Genomic DNA, 27,762 nt, shown 5'->3' with positions numbered 1-27,762 from the left:
GAATGGGCCATCACATAGGAAACCAGCTCTCATGGAAATGCCTTCATGGCAATTAGTAAATATTCTAACAATAGAGGCTTATTGGAGATTTGTCCTAAAAGAAACATCTTGAAATTCAGCACCAGTCAGCTCTAAATTTGAATGATTACCACTTACCCAAAGTTCATTGCCTGGTCATCTCAATTCTAAAATATAGTAAAGATCTAGAAAGTATTTTGAGCAATTACAGGGGTTTCTCTGGTATGTTCTTTCCTAGAGAGTGCCTCAAATTTTTCACTTCCTGATATTGAAGTGATTCCATTTCTGCTGATATTGAAGATAATTCTAATTAGTTAGACTTTCTTCATGGATTTAAAGTAATAAATTGAATGGTTGGGAAAGGCTGTTAAATTGACTTTAACAACATTAAGAAATAATATCCTATATAATAAATAGGTAATATGCAAATTGACCATTACTCCAACACACAAGATGGCCGCCCCCATGTGGACACCAGATGGCCACCACAAGATGGCCAGCAGGAGAGGGCAGTTGTGGGAGATCAGGCCAGCAGGGGAGGACGGTAGGGGTGACCAGGCCAGCAGAGGAGGGTAGTTGGAGGCAACCAGGCCTGCAGAGGAGGGCAGTTGGGGGGACAAGGCCTGGAGGGGAGGGCAGTTAGGGGCAACCAGGCTTGCAGGGCAGGGCAGTTGGGGGGGACAAGGCCTGCAGGGGAGGGCAGTTAGGGGTGACTAGGCTGGCGAGGGAGGGCAGTTAGAGGTGACCAGGCCAGCAGGGTAGGCCAGTTAGGGGCAACCAGGCCTGCAGGGGAGGACAGTTAGGGGCAATAGGGCCATCAGGGGAGTAGTTAGGCATCAATCAGGCTGGCAGGGGAGTGTTTAGGGGGTGATCAGGCTGGCAGGCAGAAGCGGTTTGGGGAAATCAGGCAGGCAGGCAGGCAAGCAGTTGGGAGCCAGCAGTCCTGGATTGTGAGAGGGATGTCCCACTGCCCATTTAGGCCCAATCCCTCGAGGGGTCCGAGATTAGAGAAGGTGCAGGCTGGGCTGAGGGACACACTGCCGCCCCCCCTCCCCTCATGTACAAATTTCATGCACCAGGCCTCTAGTTTAAATTGAAGAAAGAAAAAACAAATCAAAACAAAAAAAGTCCAGAGATCTGACACAATGAACCTTAATTTTCTTGCCTGATAAACATTCAATGTTTAAGGTTTAGAGCAGTAGAGTGCTAAGTTTTGGTGAGAAGATATGGATAAATATTTAAAAGTAATTAATACTTTTTTTCATGATGGTGCTGATGATGAAGTTGTACATGAGCCATTTTATCCATGAAGTAGTAGCCATGAGTTTTAGGTATTCTGTTCATTTTTATGGACCTAGCACCCTATTGTTCATGAAGTCAGAAAGCTTTTACACCACAAACCACTAGAACTTCAACTTCTATGAAGACTGAGGCTACCGCCAGTCTTCTGATACTGAGATCTATCTTTACCCTCTTTTCTAAAATGATATAAATTACAACAATAAATAACATCCAAATTGATTACTAGAATTAGCTCCCTCCTATTGTCAAAATCTCCAATAATATACAAATATTTGAGTGATTGGGCAACTATTTTGGGTTTTTCCAAATCTTATATGTATACTTTGTTATTAATCCTCACCTGAGGATATTTTCCCATTGATTTTTAGGGAGAGTGGAAGAGAGAGGGAAAGACAGAGAGAAATATCGATTTGAGAGAAACACATCAATTGGTTGCCTCCGACCAGGGCCAGGGCCCGAGGATCCTGCAACCAAGGAACATGCCCTTGATCAGAATTGAACCCAGGACCCATTGGTCCACAGGTCTGAAGTCTATCCACTGAGCATTTGGGTCAGTTTTTTTTTAATTTTAATTTTAATTTTAATTTTTTTTAATATATTTTATTGATTTTTTACAGAGAGGAAGGGAGAGGGATAGAGAGTTAGAAACATTGATGAGAGAGAAACATCGATCAGCTGCCTCCTGCACACCCCCTACTGGGGACGTGCCCGCAACCAAGGTACATGCCCTTGACCGGAATCGAACCCGGGACCCTTCAGTCCGCAGGCCGACACTCTATCCACTGAGCCAAACCGGTTTTGGCATTGGGTCAGTTTTTATGATTGGTCAAAAACTCTCACGAACATTGGGTGTTTATAATATACTAGAGGCCTGGTGCACGAAATTCATGCATGGGGGGTGTGTGTCCCTCAGCCCAGCCTGCACCCTCTCCAATCTGGGACATCCTTCTCACAATCCAGGACTGCTGGCTCCCAACTGCTTGCCTGCCTGCCTGCCTGATTGCCCCTAAGCGCTTCTGCCTGCCAGCCTGATCACCCCCTAACCACTCCTCTGCCAGCCTGATCGATACCTAACTGCTCTCCTGCTGGCCCTATTGCCCCTAACTGCCCTCCTCTGCAGGCCTGGTTGCCCCAACTGCCCTCCCCTGCCAGCCATCTTGTGGTGGCCATCTTGTGTCCACATGGGGATGGCCATCTTGTATGTTGGAGTGATAGTCAATTTGCATATTACCTCTTTATTATATAGGATTTCTGTAATATGTCCTCTTTTGAGAATAAACAATGATTAGAAATTAGAATTTCAATGAGTTTATTCTTTTCAAATTAATAAAAATGTTTATACTTTTTGTTAAACTAGGAGTTTAACTCCTAGTGAAACAATCACCATTTTTCTGGACATGTATTCTACTATCAGTTATATTTATCTCGTGTATGCATGTGAACATTTTGCCTCACACTCATACTCATGAAAAATAAGATCATATTGCTGTTAAGAATTATTTTGAATTTCAGTTTCCCTCAATTTCCTCTCTTTCCAAAACCAAAAGTCCTATCCAATTGCAGCCATGATGATGATAACTTTGAAAATAAAAATGAGATAAATGCAAACGTTCTGTATGTCACTCAAAACATCTGTATAAATACTTTAAACATCTAAAAAAAAACATTTGTGTGTATACCCAACTTTGCTTGTTGTTGTTATTATTTCTGGTATCTTAATTAAGCAAATTGGGGTGATTTCTTCATGATATAAACGTCAGAGGTATTTAGAGCTAGCAGGTTTCTTAGAGGTATTCTAATTCAAAACTTTTATTATCTTTCCTCATCACAAAAAGGAGCTGGTTAAGTGACATACAGGAGACATTGCTAACCAGCAACACAATCATATTCTAGTGCCTGACTTCAGTCCCAGACCAGTTCCAGCACTGTGCCATGCCTTCCAACTCCTGGGTTATTTTATTATAGACCCAGCAATCTCTTAAAGAAAAACTGTATCTCCAAATCCCAGGTACCCAACAATGGCAGGGAACTAGGGAGTGAGAGTGCAGAGTGGGGCTCACCTTCTTGGTTAGTGTAGCTGCTGACTATGGAAGGCAGGAAAGTATCTAGCCAACTCTGCAAAAGAACCAGGCTTTTCTGCAGAACTATATTGTGCGGAGCCATGTTCCATCTGTATTAAGTGACAGCTGTGATAGGTGTAAATATCCGTGTTGTACATTTCATGAAAACAATACAGTTGGGCAATCTGGCTCAAAACTGCAGCCTGCTGTGCACTCCTCCTCAACATCCCAACTGCCATACCTCAAAGGAGAAGAAAAACTAGGGAGAAGGCAAGGACATCAGAACAAAATAATCATAGCTGCGGTGACTGCCCCAGTTACTGCGTAGGTGCATTTTTAAATTTATATTCATTTATTTAATCTGAATTACTAAACTTAGATAATATCCTTATGTTTCTGATAAATACACAGAGAAGTTCATAGATTGCTAAGACCTAGGCCTGTTGATCCTGGTGTTCAAGATTTTTATTGCTATATGAAAATATTTTATCCTTTGTTCCCCTCCTATGTTCCTCCGCTTCACTTCTCAAAAAGGTAGTAATTGGGGTTTTATTAATATAAGAAAAATCAGTGATCTATACATTCTCAGCCCTAGAAAACATAAGCATAACATTTTCTTAGCCTTTTAGAAGCTGCTGTGGGGTCAAATATAATAGTTAAACAGCGGAACAAATCACTTTAATGACTCACCACAGCTGTACTTTCTTTCTTCTTTTTTTAAATTTTTTTGGCATTGGCTATTTAAACATGGAAATGTAATAAAATCTTATAACAGAGAGGACTGAAAAATTATAACAGAAGCCGAATTCTGAAATACATTGAACTATGACGACAGACAAAAGCCATCATAGTGGTGTACAGTGAGTGTTACTCCGCATCTGTTGAAGAATAGGGTCCTGAACACCATATGGCACTTTGTGCCAAACATTGCCACACCTTATGGATCCTGCCAATGTGTTTGCCTGTCCATCATCAGTTCATCTGTGTCACCTGTGAAGCCAGGGAAGTAATAATTCCCCAAAACACTGTAAATTATTCCCAAATACAATTCAGTTTGTATGGCATCAGGAAGCTGTTTTAAACAGCAATATGTAAAAAAGTGAGAACAAAAAACAACTTTGAAAAGTATATGTATCTTTAAAAAGAGTTCTCAGGAAAAGATCATATGTTCAGAGTCCATTATATTTTCAGCTACATTTTTACATTTCTGATAGTGACAAAATCCATTTCTTCATAGGTATATACATGCATCCAGGCACAAGGTGACCATTGAAAACATGATCATGCTGGTTAGTGGTGCTTATTGTTCACTCCCTCTCCCTGCCAGTCTCTGTTTGCCCCTGTGTCTCTCAGATGCCAAGAGCTTCAGGTGTAACTCTACCCAGTCCACAAGTCAATTTTGCCCAAGTTTCATAGGACATTGGCACCTGCCCTACCTCCCAGAGGTTTTGAAAGATGTCGTCTTGGTTCCAAAATACCACCCCTGTGCCTATCAAGCTGTGTCTCAGTTATCTATTATTGCATAACAAACTACCTACAACTTAGTTGTGCAAAATAACCAACCATATATCTGGTCACATTTCTGGGGGTTCACAGTGAGGTGGTTTGCAGCTGGGATGGCTGGTCCCTGCTCATGTATTGTTGGCTAGGCTCCTTCATGCTAGAGACTAGCAGGTGGCCTCACTCACATGTCTGGCAGCTGCCTGAGGCTGTCTCCTAGGGCACCTTGTTTCTCTTCCATGTGGCCTCTCATCCTCTAGTAGGCTAGACAGGGATGCTTTTTTTTTTATGTTGGTAGAATCATTCCAAGAGGGATAGAGGAGATACTACTGGGACTCTTGAGACCTTGCTCAGAAGTCATGCAACACAATATTCACTGTGTTGTATTAGACAAAGAAAATAACAAGGTCAGTCCAGATTCAGATGGTAGGGAAATGGACACCAAGTCTGTGAACATTCTTAATCTATCACAACATGCTTAACAATATTAAATAATACCCTCTGCTTTGTACTCCCCCATCCTTTAACTGTGATATTGAATCCATTTTCTGATGAACATTTGTCACTCTGCTAGGTCTAGAGTCCTATCCTGAGCCACAGACTGTTGGGTTCTGGCTGTTTCTCATCCCTCAAAGAATAGCTGTACCCCTGAACCTTGTTTCAAACATAAGGATGCTCCAATCATGGCAATAAACTTTTGTGGCTGCTATCCTTATTCATAAGATCAGACTGTTACCATAGACAGGTGTCCTCAAACTACGGCCCACGGGCCACATGCGGCCCGCCGAGGACATTTATCTGGCTGGCCGGGTGCCGCTGCCTGTCTTGCTTAGCAGCCAACTCGTCCCAGGCCCGCAGTGCACATAGGAATTTGTTCACAGTTTTTTTTGTGTTTTTTTTTTAAACTATAGTCCGGCCCTCCAACAGTCTGAGGGACAGTGAACTGGCCCCCTGTTTAAAAAGTTTGAGGACCCCTGCCATAGAGAGTCAGTTGGAGCACTGGAAAGTCTCCCCTATTGGCCAAGATGGCACCGGGGGAGGTTCTTACACTCAGCTCAAATATAAAAATATGAATGGATAGGGCCCAAGAGCCCCAACAGCTAGTAAAACCATTAGATAGGGAGAGAGGAGGAAGCCCTCTTCTCACTATTCTTATAAGAACTGCGTGCTTGCACAGGAGGGGGAGATGGTCCTTCTTTAGATGGAAGTCCACCATTCTCCTAGGTTATGTGGTAACTGAGTAAAACCTCTTCCTTTTGCACTAACACCTGCCTTATGAGTTTGGCTTTCATTGAGGCAGGCAGCGGAACCTGCGTTTTTTGGTAACAAGACACCAGGATGTTAAATTCTGGCCCAGATCATTCACCTAATAAATATTTACTAAGCTCCTGCTCTGTGTCACTAGACACTAGATACTTGAGTTTCTGGTATTTTGAAGAGCAGATATATATGCAGGTCAATTGCATTGCAATGTAAAGATTGTGCTATAGAAATCTAAATGACAAGCTGATGGGCACCATGGGCCAAGAAAAACTTGACCAAAGAGGGGATGTTTAAATTGGATTCTAAAGGATGAGTAAAAGTTTGCCAGTTGATGGTGGCAGAGAAAGGAATTTCATGTGAACAAAGCTACACAGTTATGGTGAGAAGCTGAGTCACATTTTCCATCCTAGTAATCCCTTTTTATGTGAACATAAAGGCAAACATGGGATGAGGCAGAAGAGGCAGGTTAAGTCATACAGAGAAGCAATGAAGCTGAGAAGCTTGTTTGTTATACTGCAGATAGAAATCCAGCTGTCAGGTGTTCCCAGACTTGCTGATCCTCAGAACCAGAATCTCATCCCAGATCAACAAATCAGGAGAGCCTTGGAGCCTGGGAGTCTGAGTTTTTAACAACTATTTTAGTTACTCTGATGACAAACCTTACTGAAAAGCCCTGTCCTAATCCAACAGGGGAACTCACATAGGGTTTAAAATAAAGTGATGATTACATTCAGATTTGAAAAAGTGTCTCAGAGTTGAATGGCAGTGTGGAGAGATGAGAGACACCAACTGGAAGGATGTCACAATGACCTGAGAAAGAAAGCAGTAACAAGGATTTGAACCAGGAATATGGTTCTATGGGATAGAGAAGGGTCAGACACAACAGACATTTCTGTGGCAGAATCACTTGAGTTTTATGGGAGGAAAGTGAGGTAAATGAAGAAAGAAATAAAAAAATAATGGACTATTCTAAAATTTCCAGCCCTGAGTATAAGTAATGCCATTAGCTGTGTTCTAGTATTTGAAAAACTAAAGTAGGAAGAATGATAAAGCATTTTACTTCAGACATGTGGAATTTGAAATATCAATAAGATATTAAGATGGATCTGTCTATATGAGAGTTGGAAAAGTATGTATGAAACTTAAAAAATAGTAAAGAGCCCTAAACTGAAAAAATATCAACAAAAGATATGGTAGCTACAAAAGATACAGTAGCTAAAGCGAGGGATCCTGTAGAATAATAGTTCTCAAACTTTAAAGAGAATAAAAATCATCTAAGAATCCTGTTGAAAGGTTTGGGCTGTTCCCTAGAGATTCTGATTCATGAGGTCTGGGATGGGGCTAAGGGATAAATACTTGTAACCAAAAGTGCAGGTAATTACTAGGACTATATTAGGAGAAACACTGATGTAGACAGAGCATAAGGATGTCAGAGAAAATTCCTGAGGGCACCAGCAAATAAGAGGCAAAGAAGAAAAAAAAAAAGCAATAGAAGGTGTTGTGGCCTATCTTGTCCCACAAATTCACATGCTGAATGAAGTTCTGACTGCCAAGTACCTCAGGATGTGACTATATTTGGAGATAGGACCTGTAAAGATGTGATTAAGTTAAAACTAGGTCATATAGCCCTGTCTAGTTTGGCTCAGTGGATAGAGCATCAGCCTGTAGATTGCAAGGTTCCAGGTTCTATTCCAGTCAAGGCACATGCCTAGGTAGGGGGCTTGCAGGAGGCAGCCAATCAATGACTCTCTCTTATCATTGATGTTTCCATCTCTCCCTCTCCCTTTCTCTCTGAAATCAATAAAAATATATTTTTAAAAAACCAAAAGAAAAAAAAAACCCTAGGTCATATGGGTGACCCCTAATCCAATATGACTATGTCCTTACAGGAATTGGAGATTAGAACACAGATATACACAGAGGTAAGGCTATGTGAGACACAGGGAGAAGACAACCATCCACAAGCCAAGGAGAGAGGCCTCTGAAGAATCTTATCCTGCTCTTAGCCTTAAACTTTTAGCCTCTAGATCTATTAGACAATTAATTTCTGTTATGTACTAGTAAATCTATGGTGTTTTTGTTATGGCAGCCCTAAAAAACTAACACAGAAGCTAATATAGAAAGATCAACATGATAAGATAAAAAATGAGGGTAATTGCTAAGTGATCTTAGAAACATCATCAGCAATAGAGAGTGGGGCATAAAGCAAACTACAATAGGTTAAAGATTCACTTTGTTAGTTGCAAAGTGGGATTTAGGTTGATAGTTTGAAAAGTAGGCACATTTGAGAAGCTGTTTTAGGATAGAGAAGAGTTGAACATGTTGATACTTAAAAAAAAACCCACAAAAAACCTGCAAAGACTGTATTAAAAGTTAAAGAAAATTAAGGCAGGAGACTATTAGAAAGAAGTCAGAACATAAGTATAAATGGAGGAGGAGGAAGAAGGAAGACAAAGGAGATAGGAAGGAAGAAGAAGGAGAGGGAAAGAAGGAAATGAAGAAGGATCAGAGGAGGAGAAGGTTACAACAGAAGAGAAGGAGAAGATGGGTGATGTGATAAATTTGAAATGGAAAATTATAGAAAGAGGGTGTTGACACTCTGTGTTTCTGAAAATAGGCATCTTTTTGCCCCAGAAAAATAAAAGGTGTGGTTATCAGCTGAGAGTTAGGGTTTGTGGCTGAGGTTTTTACTGAGATTAAGTGAACACATGGGATATGTTGAATGGGAACCAATATGTTTCTGATGAAGTGTGACGAGACCTAATTTTACCCAATTTACAAAATAAACAGGGGTACTTAGAGCCCACTCTTTCTGTCATTCTCTCTTTAGTTGACTGAATGCATCTGAAATCATTCAATTCAGGCTTCATAATTAACTGCTTGGTAAACACAATATTGTCTTTAAATTTGGGGTTATGAGATAGGAGAAAGAAAAGTCAGACCAACTATGACCTATGTAGCTTTTTATAGAGTTAAGGATTAACTTAATGCATTTTGTTTACACTTTATTGATTTTCTTATATATGCCTATAAGGTCCCTGGTAGTAACATAATATACAAAAATAAATATCATCTTTGATCTTATACAGGTCATAACCTAATTATAAAAATTAAAAAATTACATTAAGCATAAATACTGCACAACAAGTAAACATAAGGTAGAGAAGGAGCAGAGAGGAAGGATAACAATGACTAATCTTGTCAAATGATGTCAAAGGAAGTGGCTCCTATGTGGAAGGTCGCCAGGAAATAAAGCCAGGAAAAGGTGATTCCAGACAATTGGGACACAGGTATAAAGACATGGGGGCAAGGAACAGCCTGATCTGTACAAACAAAAGTATGTAAGGTAACACTACTGTCATTTAGGACATGAGAAATTGAATGGGTAGAGATAAAATTGGAGTCAGACAAAATGTCATGACATGAAGCTGCAGGCTTTATTTGCACATGTAAGGTTGCTCGGGACAATGGAGTAGAGAGGGAAGGAAGAGGTCCAACAGGGGTAAAATCCTAGAGATTACCATTATGAAAGATTACAGGAAGGAAGCCTGTGGAAAACCTGAAAATAAGCAACTGAGCAGTTGAAGAAGAGTTAGGAAAAGGTAGCATCAGAGAAGGAAATGGAGAAAAGAATTTAAGGAGAATATTGTAAACAGTGTCAAATGTCACCGAAAGGTCCATGAAAAAAAAAAGAACAAATTCTTCTATTTGACTTGGCAAATAAGGGCCAGTAGATATCTTAGCAAGGGCTTTTTCAGTGATATGGTGACAACTAAGATGTTAGTATCTATAGTCCTTTTTATTTTCTTCAGTGTCATACCACAGTCAACATAAAGTGCCACCAGGTAAACAATGCTTTCTCATGATCTAGGCAGTTCACTTCCCATGGACACAGTTATCTGAATCACAGAATATAGGACACAACATAGGACAGAATGTAGGACACAATATAGGACACAAAAAATGAATCTGTAAAAGATAATCAAGAATTCATTTAGAAAAATATTTTTAAAACATGCATGTATAATTAGATTTTTTAACACGATAAGAACATTTAACATGAAATCCACCCTCTTAACAAATGTTTAAGTGTAGCATTCAGTGTTGTTAACTATAGGCACCACATTGTACAGCAGATCTCTAGAATTGACTCATTTCACATAACTAAAACAAAAATTAGATTTCTTACATATCTAAAAAATTTTTATATTTTTGAATTATCCTGGTTTTTCCTGGTCTTGATGAACTTAAGCCTGATTAACTTAACTAAAGCATGCTCAATGATGAGACATACTTTTTTTTCTTTCAGAGAGCTTCCATTTGCCCTTGATCACATATGCCCAATAAGAAAGACCTAACCACTTCCAAAGGAGTTTTCTGAGCACTATCACTGACTCAAATGTAGTTTACTTTTGCCTTTTGGCAAAGAAGAAAGCAGAAATGAGGTAATAGTAAAAAATAAAGTTTTGTGATATTTGATTATCTCCTTCCAATCAGTCATTTCCTATGCTCTAGTTCCTAGGTCTCTTTCAGTTCTCCCTAACATAGGGATCCAGAAATATTATAGTCACTGTTCTGATTACAAGGAGTCCTATGGATTAACCTCTGCTATTTTCAACTGTTAAAGGCACCACAGATGGTCTAACATTTTTAAACAAAATATATAGTATTTTTAACTGAACAAAACAAACTCTTGCTTTATCTCAATAATAAAACTTTTATACTCTATTTGTTTCAATTAAGTCATCAAATAAATTAGAATGCCCTATATGAGGTGTAGCCACAGACTAGACTTTGAATGAGATTGAGTTTTTCTTCTGTTGCCCTGTCAACCAAGACTTAAATGACTTTCTTCCACTCCTAACACCCCCTCACCATGTGATAAGAGCTTTACTCTCAGTTAGTCATGACTTATAAAGTCAGCTGTTTTTAATACAGACTTCTGAAAACTTTATAAAATAATTCAAGTATTGAATTCCTAATTATGGAATTTCAGCCCATGTACCAATTTGCAGGAAAAAGATGTTTCTCATTGCCTGATAATCAACCTATATGTGTACACTGATATATCGAAGACACAGGGTTTGCCTGTTCTGTCACATCATTTGACAGCACCTACAGTGGTTAAAATTAGGACCACCCAAGTATACTTTGGCTATGTTGTTGTCTTTCCCTATCTGGGTGGCCATATTTTCCTTGCCATGTAAAAGGCATCCAGCTCCTCAGATAAACCCCATTTGTAGCTGGCCAATCTATTTCTTGGCAATCAGAAAGCAAGCTGTTGAGTCTGCCAGCCTTACCCACCTGTCATGTGTCTCGATCTCCAAACAGCTGGTGAAAACCAATACAGCATTGAGTGCCAGCCCCTGCTGTGGAGATGGATGTGGCTGTGGAATTAAACACACATGTTCACTCAAGCTCCTTCTTACTTTGCAAATACACTGTGACAATTCACACACCCTTCTGAACAGATTTGATTACATGAAATGCCTCTAGTTAAAAAAAAAAAAATTTTCCCACAACATGTGGTATCTCTGACTCCAGATTTTGGGTGGAGCCCCAAGGATCCTGCCTGTAGAGTCTGTCTGTTGTACTTCCATATACTCTGAACTGGATTTTGTCCTTCTTCAGGCCAAAACTTGGAGCAGCAGGGAGCAGGAATACGAATCTTTCCCAGATATAGCACAGAAGGGCTAAGATTTTCCCAGGCAGAGGAAAAGAGATTATTTCCCCTCAATATTGGCTCCATTTACTAGTTTCTGATAGCCAACTCGTTAAAGTATTGCAATTCTCTGTTATAAATAAACCCAGTGGTGTGAGCCTTTCAGGTTATAGCTTTACTGTCAAGTATCAAGTGTCATAATCTGTATCTTGATACAATAAACTTAAGACTTCAGATCTAGATGGGACTACCTGTCAATAATGCCAAACTATTACCAATGAACAGCCTGGCAGTACTGTTGCTATGGCTTTAAAGAGACAAGGAATTTAAAATCAATAACAGAATTTTTATTTATTCATTATGATTTTTTGAGGACCTTGCAAGGAGATAAGGAATCTTATAAGGACAGACATATGAAAGGCCTTCTTATTACCTACCATACCTAAGTGCTCCACCACTCTCTCGTAAGACCTAACTTATCTAAGTACTAGAGGCCCAGTGCGCGAAATTCATGCTCTGGACGGGGGGGGGGGGTGTCCCTCTGCCCAGCCTGCATCCTCTCCAATCTGGGACCCCTTGGGGGATGTCTGACTGCCCACTTAGGCCTGATCCCTGTGGAATCGGGCCTAAACGGGCAGTCAGACATCCCTCTCACAATCCAGGACTGCTGGCTCCCAACTGCTCGCCTGCCTGCCTGCCTACCTACCTGATTGCCCCTAACTGCTTATGCCTGACAGCCTGATAACCCCCTAACCGCTCCCCTGCCTGCCTGATCACCCCCAACTGCCCTCCTCTGCTGACCAATTGGGTTCTGATTGGTCGGTTTCTATGCCAGTCAGCGTCAAAAGCTCCGCCTCCTAGGCAGCCATTAGCTCCTCACACTTCACCGAGATTTGGTTCTGATTGGTCGGTTTCTATGCCAGTCAGCATCTCTGGGCCTATCAATGGGGCCTGATCAGAAAGGCAGGGCTTATCAGCAGCCTTGGTGGAGGCCTGGAGAGAAATGGAGGCACAGCTGCTGGCCAAGCTCAGAGAGAAAGAGAGAGGCAAGTGGTGATCAACAGCTGCCACAGAGGCTACAGATCAGACCCTGCTTCTCTCTTCAGGCCTCTTTCCAGGCCTGATTTGCAGCTCCCGCAGCAATCAGTGCTGGGTCACTGTGCATGCTGCCGTATCAGTCAGTGCTGGGTCGCCATGGCAACCCAGCGCTGACTGCAGGATTGACTTCTGGTTGGTCAAGCCTCCGGTCATGATGGACCCAGGGTTTTTATATATTATGATGTTTCAAATATTCCCAACCTACCCTTTCTGCATGCACCCATTACTCCCCACCACTCCTTAGATTTATTTTGTAGCATCTTTATCCTAAACCAAGCAAAACTTGCATGTAGGAAAGGATCAGTTATTTACACATGGGCAGGTCCCTATTTCCACTGAATATCAAACCTGATTTCTGAATGGGAAGAAGCAGGGGAGACTTTGACACCATCTCCTTTAACTGTAATTACTTTCCTGTGCCTATAAAGTCCAAATTATTTAACATCAACAAGTATCTGAGTTCCTAATGTTTTATTATATATCTCTGATACTATGGAGGAAACAAAAAGCATCTATCATTAGAGGACATGGTGGACAATGCATAAATGTTTGCTGAAAGAACAAATAAGGGAGTGAACCAAGGGTTGGACAAAGCACATATTATCATCTGTATTTTTATTTATGGTCTCATGGTGGAAATAAAGTATTTATTTTGGGGTTACCATAATAATGTTCTGAACCAATTAAAAAATAGACAAGGAGGAGGAAAATGAAGGTCAAAATAATACCTTCTTACTGAGAAAGGCTAGGTTGGAAAATGTGCTTTTAGTGTGTGCCAATAATGGGCTTCCTCATATGAAACCCCAGAATTAGGCAAAACTACCTGGTCATGGACACCCAAAGGATTTTATGTTGAAGTTGTCCTCAGAAAACTTTTGAAGCAGAGAAGCAAGAAATAATGTGTAGGACAGCCTGGCCATCAAGAAAGGATAAGAGAGAAAGAGGCCAAGTTGTGACCACCCAGTTTCTCATCCCAGGCCCATCAATTAGGGCAAGAAGCCAGTGTGTTTAGGGAAAAATCCTTCCTCCTGGAAACAAAAGGAGTTGAGAATAAGTGCCATTCCCCTTTAACAATTTACCATGAAAGTTGCCCAACATAATATGTAGTTACATGACAAAGAAATAGTTTGAATAGATTGGAGTAAAGGGACAATCTTAGCCTGAGTCTCAAAAGGAGTATTTGAGTGAAGGAAGAGGCATTCCTGTGACTTGGAGGGAGAGATTTGGGATGGTGCCTGGGGAAAAAAAAATATCACAGCACAAGCAAAGGTAGAAATGGGCATAACTTTTTTTTCAATTCTTTATTGTTGGAAGTATTACATATACCCCCTTCATCCCCCATTGACCTCATACAATAGGGGGGTGAAGGCCATTCACTTTTATTCTCATGGTGCTCTCATCATTCCCTATGTGTGCACTCACATCTCCAGTCTCTGCATCTCTGCTGCACTGGTCTGGCCAGCTGGTTGCCCTCACAACCCAACTCTTCCTATCCTGTATAATAAAAGCCTAGGTGGCATTCGCGATGCCCTTGTGCAACGTCATCACATGATGGCTGACACAACGTCATCACATGATGGCTCACGCCTTCACATCGTCACAAGATGGCTGCCACAAGATGATCACCACAAGATGGCCGGCAGGGAAGGGCAGTACAGGGTGATTGGGCCAACAGGGGAGCAGTTAGGTGTCAATCAGTCCATCAGGGGAGTGGTTAGGGCAGTGGTTCTCAACCTTCTTAATGCCACGACCCTTTAATACAGTTCTTCATGTTGTGGTGACCCCCAACCATAAAATTACTTTCGTTTCTACTTCATAACTCTAATTTTGCTACTGTTAATGAATCGTAATGTAAATATCTGTGTTTTCCGATGGTCTTAGGTTAGGCAGGGTTGCCTAAGACCATCGGAAAACACAGACATTTACATTATGATTCATAACAGTAGCAAAATTACAGTTATGAAGTAGCAACAAAAATAATTTTATGGTTGGGGTCACCACAACATGAGGAACTGTATTAAAGGGTCGTGGCATTAGGAAGGTTGAGAACCACTGGGTTAGGGGGTGATCAGGCTGGCAGGCAGAAGTGGTTAGGGGCAATCAGGCAGGCAGGCAGGCGAGCGGTTAGAAGCTAGCAGTCCCAGATTGTAAGAGGAATGTCCAACTGCTGGTTTAAACCAGCAGTCGGAGGTCCCCCAAGGGGTCCCAGATTGGAGAGGGTGCAGGCTGGGCTGAGGGACACCCCTCCCACCCCCACGTGTATGAATCTTGTGCACCGGGCCTCTAGTAGGGATTATAAAGATCCTCTAACATCACCTCAAATGTCATTCCTTCAGAGAGCCTTTCCAGACCTACTTCCCACCCTCTCTCCAAACATAGTTTTGTTCTCCATCCCTCAATATCTCATAACTTTTTCTTCAAGCATTTCCTTTTTTTTCTTTATTGATTAAGGTATTACAAATGTGTCCTTATCCCACCATTGTCCCCCCATTCCCGCAGTCCTGCCCTCACCCTAACCCCCTGTTGTCTGCGTCCATCACTTATGCTTATATGCATGCATACAAGTCCTTTGGTTGATCTCTCCCCCTAACCCCCACCCTCCCCTACCTTCCCTCTGAGGTTTGAGCATCGGATCGATGCTTCTCTATCTCTAGATCTGTTTTTGTTCATCGGTTTACGTTGTTCATTATAATCCATAAATGAGTGAGATCATCTTTCTCTGACTGACTTATTTCACTTAGCATAATGCTCTCCAGCTCCATCCATGCTGTTGCAAATGGTAAGAGTTCCTTCCTTTTTACAGCAGCATAGTATTCGATTGTGTAGATGTGCCAAAGTTTGTTAATCCACTCATCTGCTGATGGGCATTTAGGCTGATACCAAATCTTAGCTATTGTAAATTGTGCTGCTATGAACATAGAGGTGCATATATCCTTTCTGATTGCTGTTTCTAGTTTATTGGGATATATTTCTAGAAGTGAGATCACTGGGTCAAATGAGAGTTCCATTTTTAGTTTTTTTGAGGAAACTCCATGCTGTTCTCCACAGTAGCTGCACCGGTCTGCATTCCCACCAGCACTGCAAGAGGGTTCCTTTTTCTCCGCATCCTCGCCAGCACTTATCCTTTGTTGATTTGTTGAGGATAGCCATTCTGACAGGTGTGAGATGGTACCTCACTGTCGTTTTGATTTGCATCTATCAGATGATTAGTGACTTTCAGCATATTTTCATATGTCTCTTGGCCTTCCTTATGTCTTCTTTCAAAAAGTATCTATTTATGTCCATTGCCCATTTTTTGATTGGCTTGTTTGTCTTCCTTTTGTTAAGTTGTATGAGTTCCCTGTAAATGTTTGAGATTAAACGCTTATCAGAGATATCATTGGCAAATATGTTCTCCCATGCAGTTGGCTTTCTTGTTGTTTTGTTGATGGTTTCTTTTGCTGTGCAAAAGCTTTTTATTTTGATGGAGTCCCATTTGTTTATTTTGTCTTTAGTTTCCATTGACCTAGGAGCTGTGTCAGTGAAGATATTGCTTCAGCATATATCTGAGATTTTCCTGCCTGTGGATTCCTCTAGTATTTTTATGGTTTCCCGTCTTATGTTGAAGTCCTTTATCCATTTTGAGTTTATTTTTGTGTATGGTGTAAGTTGGTGGTCTAGTTTCATTTTTATTTCATGTGTTTGACCAAATTTCCCAACACCATTTATTGAAGAGACTGTCTTGACCCCATTGTATGTTCTTGCCTCCTTTGTCAAACATTAATTGAGCACATTGGTTTGGGTCGATTTTTGGATTCTCTATTCTATTCCATTGGTCTATATGTCTGTTCTTGTGCAGTACTAGGCACTTTTGAGAACATTGACTTTGTAATACAGCTTGATATCTGGTATTGATATCCCTCCTACTCTGTTCTTCTTTCTCAGGTTCGCTGCAGGTATTCGTTTTTTGTTTTTTTTTTTGTTTTTTTTTGTTTTGTTTCATTCCAGATGAATTTTTGGAGAGTACTTTTTGGATCTTTGAAATATGCCATTGGTATTTTAATGGGGAGTGCATTGATTCTATAGATTGCTTTGGGTAGTATGGACATTTTAATGATGTGGATTCTACCAATCCATGAGCACGTTACGTTCTTCCATCTGTTTATGTCTTCCTCTATCTCTTTTTTCAACGTCCTGTAGTTTTCTGAGTAGAGGTCTTTTACCTCCTTAGTTAAATTTATTCCTCGGTATCTGAATTTTTTGTGCAATGGTAAATGGGATTGTTTTTTTAATCTCTCTTTCTGTAAGTTCACTATTGTTGTATAAAAGTGCCATAAATTTCTTGGTGTTAATTTTGTATCCTGCTACATTGACAAATTCATTTATTAAGTCTAATAATTTTTTGATGGAGTCTTTAGGGTTTTCTCTGTACAGTATCATGTCATCTGTGAATAATGACAATTTTACTTCTTCTTTTCCAAATTGGATGCCTTTTATTTCTACTTCTTGTCTGATCACTTGGCTAGCACTTCTAGTACTATGTTGAACAGGAGTGGTGAAAGCGGGCATCCCTGTCTTGTTCCTGTTCTTAAGGGAAATGGTTTTATTTTCTCCCCATTGAGTATGATCTTGGCTGTAGGTTTGTCATATAAGGCTTTTATTATGTTGAGGTAAGGTCCTTCTATTCCCACTTTGCTGAGCGTTTTTATCAGGAAAAGGTGTTGGATTCTGTCAAATGCCTTTTCGGCATCAATTGATATAATTATGTGATTTTTATCTCTCAATTTGTTTATGTGATGTATCACATTTATTGATTTGCAGATACTGTACCAGCCTTGCATCCTTGGAATAAATCCCACTTGGTCATGGTGTATGATCTTTCTGATGTAATGCTGGGTCCAGTTTGCTATAATTTTGTTGAAGATTTTCGCATCTATGTTCATCAGGGATATTGGCCTGTAATTCTCTTTGTTTGTATTCTCTTTATCTGGTTTTGGGATTAGGGTAATGCTGGATTCATAGAAAGAGCTTGGAAGTGTGCTTTCCTCTTGATTTTTTTGGAACAGTCTGAGAAGGATTGGTTTCAGTTCTTTTTTGAATGTCCAGTAAAACTCCCCTGTGAAGCCATCTGGTCCGGGGCTTTTGTTTGCTGGAAGCTTTTTGATTACTGTTTCAATTTCATCAATAGTTATTGGCCTATTCAGGTTTTTTATTCCTCCTGATTGAGTTTTGGAAGCTTATATTTTTCTAGGAATGTGTCTATTTCGTCGAGGTTGTCCAGTTTGTTGGAGTCGAGTTGTTCATAGTATTTTTTTTACAATCCTTTGTATATAAGTGGGGTCAGTTGTTACTTCACCTCTTTCATTTCTGATTTTATTTATTTGGGTCCTCTCTCTTTGTTTCTTGGTGAGCTTGCCTAGAGGTTCATCAATCTTGTTTATCCTTTCAAAGAGCCAGCTTTTCATTTCATTGACCTTTTGTATTGTTTTTTTGTTTGTTTGTTTGTTTTTTGTTTTTGTCTCCGTGTCATTTATTTCTGCTCTGATCTTTATTATTTACTTCCTTCTGGATACTCTGGGCTTTTCTTGTTTCTCTCTAATTCTTTAAGTTGCAAGGTTAGATAATTTATTACTAGTTTTTCTTGCTTTTTGAGGTAGGCCTGTAGAGCTATAAACTTCCCTCTCAGGATTGCTTTCATTGTGTCTCATAGATTTTGGATTGTTGTGTTTTCATTGTCATTTGTTTCCAGGATGCTTTTTATTTCTTCTTTGATCTCTATGGTAACCTAATCGTTGTTTAATAGCATGCTATTTAGCCTCCAAGTGTTTGATTTTTTTCATTGTTTTTATTGTAGTTGATTTCTAGTTTTATGACATTGTGATGTGATCCTTCTTGCTTGTTATGAATTCTATCCTCTTGAATTTGAGGAGACTTTGCCTGTGTCCTAATATGTGGTCTATCTTTGAAAATGTCCCATGTGCACTGGAGAAGAATGTATATTCTGTAGCTTTGGGGTGAAATATTCTGAAGATGTCAATTAATTCCATCTGATCTAGTGAGTCATTTAGGATTGCTGTTTCTTTGCTGATTTTTTTGTTTAGAGGATTTGTCCAGTGGTGTCAGTGGTGTATTAAAGTCCCCTACTATGACTGTATTGCTGTTGATCTCTCCCTTGATATCTTCCAGAAGTTGTTTTATGTATTTGGGTGCTCCGGTATTGGGTGCATATATGTTTACCAGAGTTATATCTTCTTGTTGAATTACCCCCTTTAGTATTATGTAGTGGCCTTCCTTATATCTTGTTATGGCCTTTACTTTAAGGTCTATTTTGTCAACTATAAGTATTGCTACCCCAGCTTTTTTCTCATTTCCATTTGCCTCAAAAAAATTTTTCCATCCTTTCACTATCAGTCTGTGTGAATCCTTTGTTCTGAAGTGGGTCTCTTGCAGACAGCAAATATATGGGTCATGTTTTCTTATCCATTCAGCTACCCTATATCTTGTTATTGGAGCATTTAATCCATTTATGTTTAATGTTATTATTGATAAGTACTTGTTTGTTGTCATTTTTATTCTTAATGTTTGTGTTTCTTCTTGCCTTTCTGTTTTTTCTTTTTACAGCAATCCCTTAAGCATTTCTTGCATTGCTGGCTTGGTGGTATTAAACTCTCTTATCCCTTTTTTGTCCGTGAAGCTCCTGATTCCACCTTCAATTTCAATTTTGAATGATAGCCTTGCTGAGTATAGTATTCTTGGATTCAGTCCCTTGCTTTGCATCACTGTGTATATTTCATTCCATTCCCTTCTGGCCTGGTGTGTTCCTATTGAGTAATCAGTTGATATTCTAATAGGAGATCTCTTGGAGGTAACTTTCTGTCTCTTTCTGGCAGCCTTTAAGATTCTTACTTTGTCATTGGTGTTTGCCAATTTAATTATGATGTGTCTTGGTGTCAGTCTTTTGGGGTTCATCTTGTTTGGGACCTTATGTGCTTCTTGGACTTGCATAGTTTTTTTTCTGGCCAACATCAGGGAAGTTTTCTGTCATTATTTCTTCAAACAGGTTTTCTATTCCTTGCTTCTTTTCCTCTCCTTTTGGTACCCCTATTATGCAAATGTTTTGTTTTGTGTTGTCCCAAAGCTCCCTTAGGCTCTCCTCTTGCTTTTTAAATTTTCTTTCCAGTTGCTGCTGTATTTGTGTGTTTTATCCTACCTTGTCTTCTAATTTGCTGATGTGGTACTCAGCCTCTTCCTGTCTACTGCTTAAGCCTTCCATTGTGTTCTTTATTGCAGCTATGTCGTTCTTCATCTCCTCTTGGTTCCTTTTCATGTTGGTGACATTCTCATTCAGCTCCTTATAATTCTTGTTGAGTTGTGTGTATTTGTCATCCAGCCATTTGAGCATCCTTATAACCATTATTCTGAAATCTTTCTCTGACATGGTACTTGCCTCAATTTCATTTAACTCCCTTTCTGGTGATTCTTCTTTTTCTTTCCTTTGGGGATTGCTTTTTTGTCTTCCCATATTTTGTTGTAACGTTTTAATTGTAGATCCTATTGCTTTGCTACCCAGGTTCTTTTGGGGAAAGTGCTACTGATGTGATCTCTCAGGTCTCCTGGGCTTGGTAATCTAGTGTAGCTCCCTACTTGAGCTATTTGGGTTCTCTTGATGTAGGCCTGTGAGCTGGAAATGTGCAACTGCAGTGTCTAGAAGTCAGCGGCCATGGAGGGGGGGTGTCCCAATTTTTGCTGTCTTGAGCCCTTGGTTGAAATCACATGTGCCCAGCAGGGACTCACAGTGGTCCCCAGGAGCCATCTGTTGTGGGGGTGGGTCTCAGGAGGCCTGCGCTCTGGAAAGGCATGACTGTGGTGTCCAGAGTTCTGTAATTGTGGGGTGGGCAGACTCAGCTTTTGCTGCTGCTTCCATGGTTGGATATACACGCCTCCAGTGGCAGCTCACTGGGGTTCCCACAGTTCATTTGCCAGCAGGGTGTACTGATGCAGTCTGAAGGGCCCTGGCACTGAAGCCACATGATCGTAGTGTCTGTGGCAGATATCCCAGAAGAGGGAATTCAGAGTTTCTACAGCCCAGCAGTGTGACCCTGTTTGTATAAGTGCACACCCAGTAGGGGCTCACAGGTGCCCAAGGGCTTCTTGTGGAGCGATGGGCTTTGGAGGCCTGCGCGCTGGAAAAGCACGTGACTGTAGTGTCTAGAGTTCTTCTGCTATGGGGTGGGAAGACTCAGTTTTTGCTGCTGCACCTGTGGTTGGATATGCACGCAATCCCAGTGGCAGCTCACAGGGGCATCCATGGTGCATTTGCCAGCATGGTGCACTGAAGCACTCTGAAGGGCCCTGGCACTGAAGCCACGCAGTCGAGGTGTCTGTGCGCAGGTATCCAGGATGAGTGAATTCAGAATTTCTACTGCCGGGAGAGTGTGTCCCTATTTGTCCAAGATCACACCCAGCAGGGGCTCACAATGGCTCCCAAGAGCGCCCTGTGGATCAATGGGCTCAGGGGGCCTGCTCTCTGGAAATGTGTGACAATGGCAGTGTGTTTGCTGGAGCAGAGCTCTGACACACTCTGAGGGGCCCTGCTGCTGAAGTTGCGCAGCTGGGGTGTCTGTGGGCAGTTATTCAGGAAGAGGGAATTCAGAATTTCTACTGTGGGGCAGCGCGCCCTTGTCTGTACAAAATCACACCCAGTAAAGGCTCACAGTGGCTCCCAAGAGCAGCCTGTGGAGTGGTGTGCCCTGGAGGCCTGCGCGCTGGAAATATGCGACTGGTGTCTGGAGGTCTGCTGCTGGGGAGGGAGGACGTTGCACTTACTGCTGCAGGAGCAGGAGCGGTGCACCTTTGGAAGTGGAGGTCCCAGGGTCCATGGGTTTGCAGGTGGGGCAGCAGGATTTTGGCTAGAGTGGCTGCTGGGGAGTGGCTGCTGGGTTGCGCAGACAGTGTCCAAGGCCTGTCTGGGTGGTGGTGCTGATGAGTTCCTAGAAGAGGCCGCTCTCCCCTTCAAGATGGCGTGGGCTCTGTGCTCCATTCCCACAGTTTGGGGAGTGCCCGCAGCGGTGGTAGTCTCTCTCTGTCCAAGAGAGCCTGGTCTGCCAGCCCCTTCTGCTCCCGCAAGATTTAACTGTCCCTTACTCACTCACACACCCAACACACACATCCACACACTTTCCTTTCATCCCCTCACTCACTCACATCCTCTCCTTCACCTCTGGCCTGCCAGCCGCCATCATCCTAGCCCATGTCTCTTCTAGTATTTTCATATTCTGCACTATTTCTTAGTCATTATAAACTTGTCTGCCTCCCCAACAAGACTATGAAGTCCCAAAAACGTGGGAATAGGAATCTGTCTTTTTAACCCTCAGAAGTTTAGGAGAGTCAGTGTTTAATGAATGTCCTTTTTGTGGTGTTGTTAATCCTATCAAAGGATATTTTTTCCATTGATTTTGTTTTTGTTTTTTTGTTTTTAGAGAACATGGAAGAGGGGAGACGGGGAGACACAGAAAGAGAGAAACATTGATGTGAGAGAGACACATAGCTTGGTTGCCTCCTGCACCTCCCCCTGGGGCAGAGGATCAAACCTGCAACCCAGGTACATGCCCTTGAATGGAAATTAAACCTGAGACCATTCCAGTATGTGGGCCAACACTCTAGCCACTGAGCAACACCAGCCAGGGCAATGCATTTTTAATTATAGGAATCTTAAGCACTGAAGGTAGTATTTATTTTTTTTTAAATATATTTTATTGATTTGTTACAGAGAGGAAGGAAGAGGGATAGAGAGTTAGAAACATCGATGGGAGAGAAACATCGATCAGCTGCCTCTTGCACACCTCCTACTGGGGATGTGCCCGCAACCAAGGTACATGCCCTTGACCGGAATCGAACCTGGGACATTTCAGTCCGCAGGCTGACGCTCTATCCACTGAGCCAAACCGGTTAGGGCTGAAGGTAGTATTTCTTTGGATAAAATTAATCTTGGTTTTCTGAAAAATTATTCATAACCATTGATCTTAAAAGAGTAAAGGTCATCACTCTGGTCCTGTTTGTTTTATAATTAACAAAGGGCAAAATAGGCCTTTTCGAAAAACACACAAACTTCCTAGTTGGGTTCTCAAACACTTAACTACTAACTCTACCTCTAGTTCAAATAGCAAAATTAATTTAGGTGACCTCAAGGGTGACTTTCAGGCACAGAAAAGATGATAGTTACTCTTGCTTTAACATAAGCTAATCAAAGTTACTAATTAAAAAGCATATTTTTCTAAGCTTTTACATTTAATTTATAATTTTATAAAGATTTTAAAAGATACATTAACTAATATATCTTAACTAGAGGACCGGTGCACAAAATTTGTGCACTCAGAGTTGGGGTTCCCTCAGCCCAGACTACACCCTCTTGCAATCTGGGAGCCCTCAAGGGATGTCTGACCGATGGCTTAGGCCCGCTCCCATAGGAATGAATGTGTTAATATAAGCTGGACTGACTACATAATTTGTGGGATATCTCACTAAAAAAATTATTAATAATTTCAAGATGGTACCAGCAGAGTATTAGACTAAGCATGGGCCCCATATAAGAACAGGACACTTGCAATAATATAGGTCACATACTCATATAGCTGACCTGAATATAAGTGTACAAATACAAATGGTAAAGTAATACATGACATATTGCCTTATAATCCTACTAGAGCCTGGTGCACAGATTCGTGCACTGGTGGGGTCCCTCGGCCTGGCCTGCAGACATCCCCCAAGGGGTTCCGGATTGCAAGAGGGTGCAGGCCAGGCTGAGGGACCCCACCTGTGCACGATTGGGGTGAGGGAGGGACCGCAGGAGGGCTCCAGGGCATGTCTGGTCAGTCTTGCCCAGTCCCGATAGGCCGGACCCCAGCAGCAAGCTAACCTACCAGTCAGAGCATCTGCTCCCTGGTGGTCAGTGTCCATAATAGTGACTGGTCCAATGGTCAAAGGAACAGTCGGACATTTAGCATATAGGCTTTTATTATATAGGATTTTGTGCATTGGTTTGATCCACTTGATTATAAACTTGCAGGCAAGGTTTACATGGTCTTCATGTTTGTGTATTGGGTTTATGTATCATTGGTTATATTACTCAGACAGCATCACGTTAAGAGGTAAGTGCTTGAGTGCTAAGCACAAACAAACAAATAGATGCTTGCCAAATGCACAAGAAATGTCACCAAGTAATGTTGTGACAAAGTACAGAGAATTTCAAATTCAGAGTACCCTTTTATCCTCTGTGAACTCAGAGATGGACTACTGGATCACTAAAGGTGTGCAGTACTTTCAGTGTTCATGTCTTATTTGTGGACCCGTGAGTCTGAAACTGCACCCCCAAACCTCTGTCAAAGCATTATCTCGCTGGGTGGCTCAGTTGGTTGGAGCATCGTCAGTACATCAAAAAGGTTGATTCCCGGTAAGATTCCATCCATGGTTAGTTGGGCACATATGGGAGGAAACCAATCTCACATCATGTTTCTTTCTCACATTAATGTTTCTCTCTCACATTGATGTTTCTCCCTCTCTCTGTCTCTCTTTCTCTCTCCTTTCTTCTCTCTCTCTGAAATCAACGAACATGTTCTCAGGTGAGGATTTTTTAAAAAGAATTTTTATCTCAGCTGCCGAAATGGAAGTACCTCATGGAGGGTGGTGGTCCTCCTGTGGGGCTGGGAGGAGCAGGCAGGCCTAACATGTCAGTGACTGCTGCTCCGGCATGGCCTGCCCCATGGCCACTTCTGCACCTCCTCCAAACATTTCAAAAAACTGCACAAGATCTTCTGCAGTCTCCACAAATATCTATGAAGGGTACATAGTGGCTCCTGGGAAGAAGAGAAGTTGATCAGAGATTTTGATGAAAAGAAACAGGAAGCAAATGAAATGCTGGCAGAGATGGGAAATGAACTACTTTATATGCGTCTATCTTTCCTCACAAGCATGTCAAACTCGTGGCCAGTGGGTCACATGCCTCGTTCAAAAAGCTTCCTATTAGAAGGAACTTTCAGAAGGACCTTGCCAAAGTCCATGGGGAAGTGAGAAGCACGCCTTTGATAGCCACACCTGGGGGCCTTGGGAGACATGAAATATGGCACATACACTGTGGAGAATGATCATATGAATTGGCTACAGTCTCAAATGGCATTGCTTTTACAAGGTACTGACAGCCTGAATGGGGCCACCCAGAGTATTTAGCATTCTCATCTGATTGCCATAGAGACTGACCAGATTGGTTCAGAAATCATAGAAGAAGTAAGGGAGGAACGTGATCAGTAGGACAACACCAAGAATAGACTGGTAAACACAAGTAAAAACTTGAGCAAAAGTTGAAAGCTTCTCTCGTCAATGTCCAAAAAAGTGACAGCCAACGAGCTGCTACTTCCCATCATCATCTTATTAGAGCTAGCTATTTGAGAGGCCTGGTTTATCACAAATTCTTTTTACAGGCATTGAACTTCCTGCAGAGAAGGGTTTGTGGACCAGAACTTTGACACTGTGAATGAATGGTGTTAGTGATATAAGCATATTGCTGCTATAAGCTAAGGGTTCAAGGATGCACTGTGTAGCCGGACTGTGGGAAGAGAGAGGAAAGACAGTTAAATATGAAGGAATAGCAACAAGACCAGTATGATATACCAATGAAATGCTGTTTATGACTTCTTTAAAAAAAAGAATGATTTTCTCCTATTTAAAGCATCTCTATTTTCACACCAGTGCTTTCCACCAAGCAAGTGTAAGAAATAATGTCAGCTATAGAAAATGTGTCACATCACATCACTCCAACACACAAAAACCTCAACAGAGATTGCAGAAATTTGTCAACTGCAAAAGAATATATAGGGGGGGGGTCACATGCTACATTAATTATAAATGAATAAATAGGTTGTAAAATTAGAGAACAAGTTTTTATCAAATAGGCATTAATAAAGATAATTTGGTTAGAAAATATCCATAATTCAGTTGACAATACCTTATACTGTAGTCAAAGAGAAAAAATAATTGTTACTGATATTGGGTTTTGCTTTTAAACAAAGAGCTTAGTAAGACTTCTTTCTATTAAAGTTATATTGTTTAAGTCCTTTAAATAAGCTAAAGCATTTACTTTTAGAATTAATCAATAAGGAATTTTTAAACTAAGCCATAAAGATATACAACATTATGGATGGAGTGTAGCGACACTGTTCTCCATGGTGAGAAAATGAAAGGTTTTGCATCACCAAGGGGACATCTGGGTGACTGAGAGGTCATCACTTGATGAGTTGAGATAGAGACAAGACAAAAAATAAAGTCAGAAAAGTCAGTGCTGCTGGAAAAACAAACACACAAAGCACAAGTTACAGTTTTGGGAAACCCCCAACATTTTTAATCTTGGTCAGGATATAAATCAGATTTGCAATTAACCATTTGACCATTTACCTGAAACCAGTAAGTTTCAGCCCAAAGCATATACACACAAGCCTTTTCAGTGGGTTCCAGAATCTTCCCTTCTTCCATTCCCCAAATATCTTTCAATCTGTCTGAGCAGGGGATTATAGAGCAGGCAAGAAATAGAGATAGGCTCTGGGAATGGAAGTTTATATATGGGTGGTTGTATCACTAAGACAGCACTATATTAGAGGCAAGCTCAGAGTAGTAGCTGAGGCCCAGTTTTTAAAAGCATCTCCATGATACATGAAAAAGTCAGAGGAAGGCTCTCTCAGAACACAATCATGCATCCTTAATGTATTGCTCCTTTCTGTGACACAGTCACACAGAGCCAACAGACCAGCATTCTGGAGCAGAAAAAGCAGGAAGGAACTTGTGTAAGTCATGTAGAGGGCAGATAGTAACCTCAGAAGAAGCCTGGCACAGTACTATACAAAGAGAGAGGCAAGTGAATCCAACTCAGCTCCACGATCATGAGCAAGTCACACCCTACCCCATGCATCAGTGTTCTTAGCCATAAAATGGACTAAGAGCTCCCTGTATGATCTATACTTACTTAATAAACATAATGCTTTGATTAGAGTTTGTTTGTAAATACAATGGGGTGTTAAATTAGATTTTTTATTTTGAGAATAAAATGTTTTCACATAGAAAAACTGTACTGTAATTGACTGAAGAAAACTTCCTTAAATAATTTTCAAATTCTACATAAATGAGGAATATTTCCTAAAGTATCATTCAGAACAAAAAGAAATAAAGATACAAAAAATAACTACACTCACAAATAAAGTTAAGTAAGATTTTTAAAAATCAAAGACTCAAAGTAATATGATACAGATAAATTTTTGGAAAGCAAAGGAAATGTGGAAGTACTTTGTCTCTCTTACAACCTAGCCCTAGGCTAGACATGAAAACCCAATAATGATCAATTAGGTAACCTAATAAATGGGTGCATGTACACCTGACATTTGTATCAATGGGAAATATACTAGACACAAATTATCCAGACTGTATTTCTGCAAAGACTAGTTCGAAAAAAAAATCCAAGTATATTTGAAGTAAAAATAATTATAATTTTAAAATTAAGGGAAAGAACAACAGATTAAATTGAGTAGTTCTTGTTGCCCACTGTGATAAACCCTTCAAAGTCTTCTAAAATTCAACCACAAGGACAACAAAATAGAAGGTGGTGTGTAGTGTGCCCCCATCCCACATCCTGTCTTTAGCAGGGGAAGAGAAGTCTCATGGGAGTTTAGAAAGAAATAAGTTCTAAATTTTCTGGCCTTATAAGAATGCAAATCACTCAATATTTTACCCATGATTAATATAGTGAACTTTCCCTAAATAAAGAATTTTTATATTTGCCACAGGTGGCCAACTCACCTAAAAATAATGCCTTTACATTCCACTTAATAAACAATTGTGTTC

The 27,762-nt window shown here is 40.8% G+C and overlaps 1 pseudogene across 1 annotated transcript; it reads left to right on the top strand.

Moving 5' to 3' along the window:
* The first annotated feature begins 24,640 nt into the window (after window positions 1-24,640).
* LOC308240823 (vesicle transport through interaction with t-SNAREs homolog 1B-like) lies at window positions 24,641-25,400 on the top strand (annotated as a pseudogene). The gene is made up of 2 exons: window positions 24,641-24,860; window positions 24,905-25,400. The product of its transcript is annotated as a vesicle transport through interaction with t-SNAREs homolog 1B-like (transcript).
* The last annotated feature ends 2,362 nt before the right edge of the window (window positions 25,401-27,762 follow it).

Source organism: Plecotus auritus (genome assembly GCF_963455305.1).
Source record: "Plecotus auritus genome assembly, chromosome: 1".
Classification (NCBI taxonomy): Eukaryota; Metazoa; Chordata; class Mammalia; order Chiroptera; family Vespertilionidae; genus Plecotus; species Plecotus auritus.
This window is presented reverse-complemented; position numbering and strand designations above follow the sequence as displayed.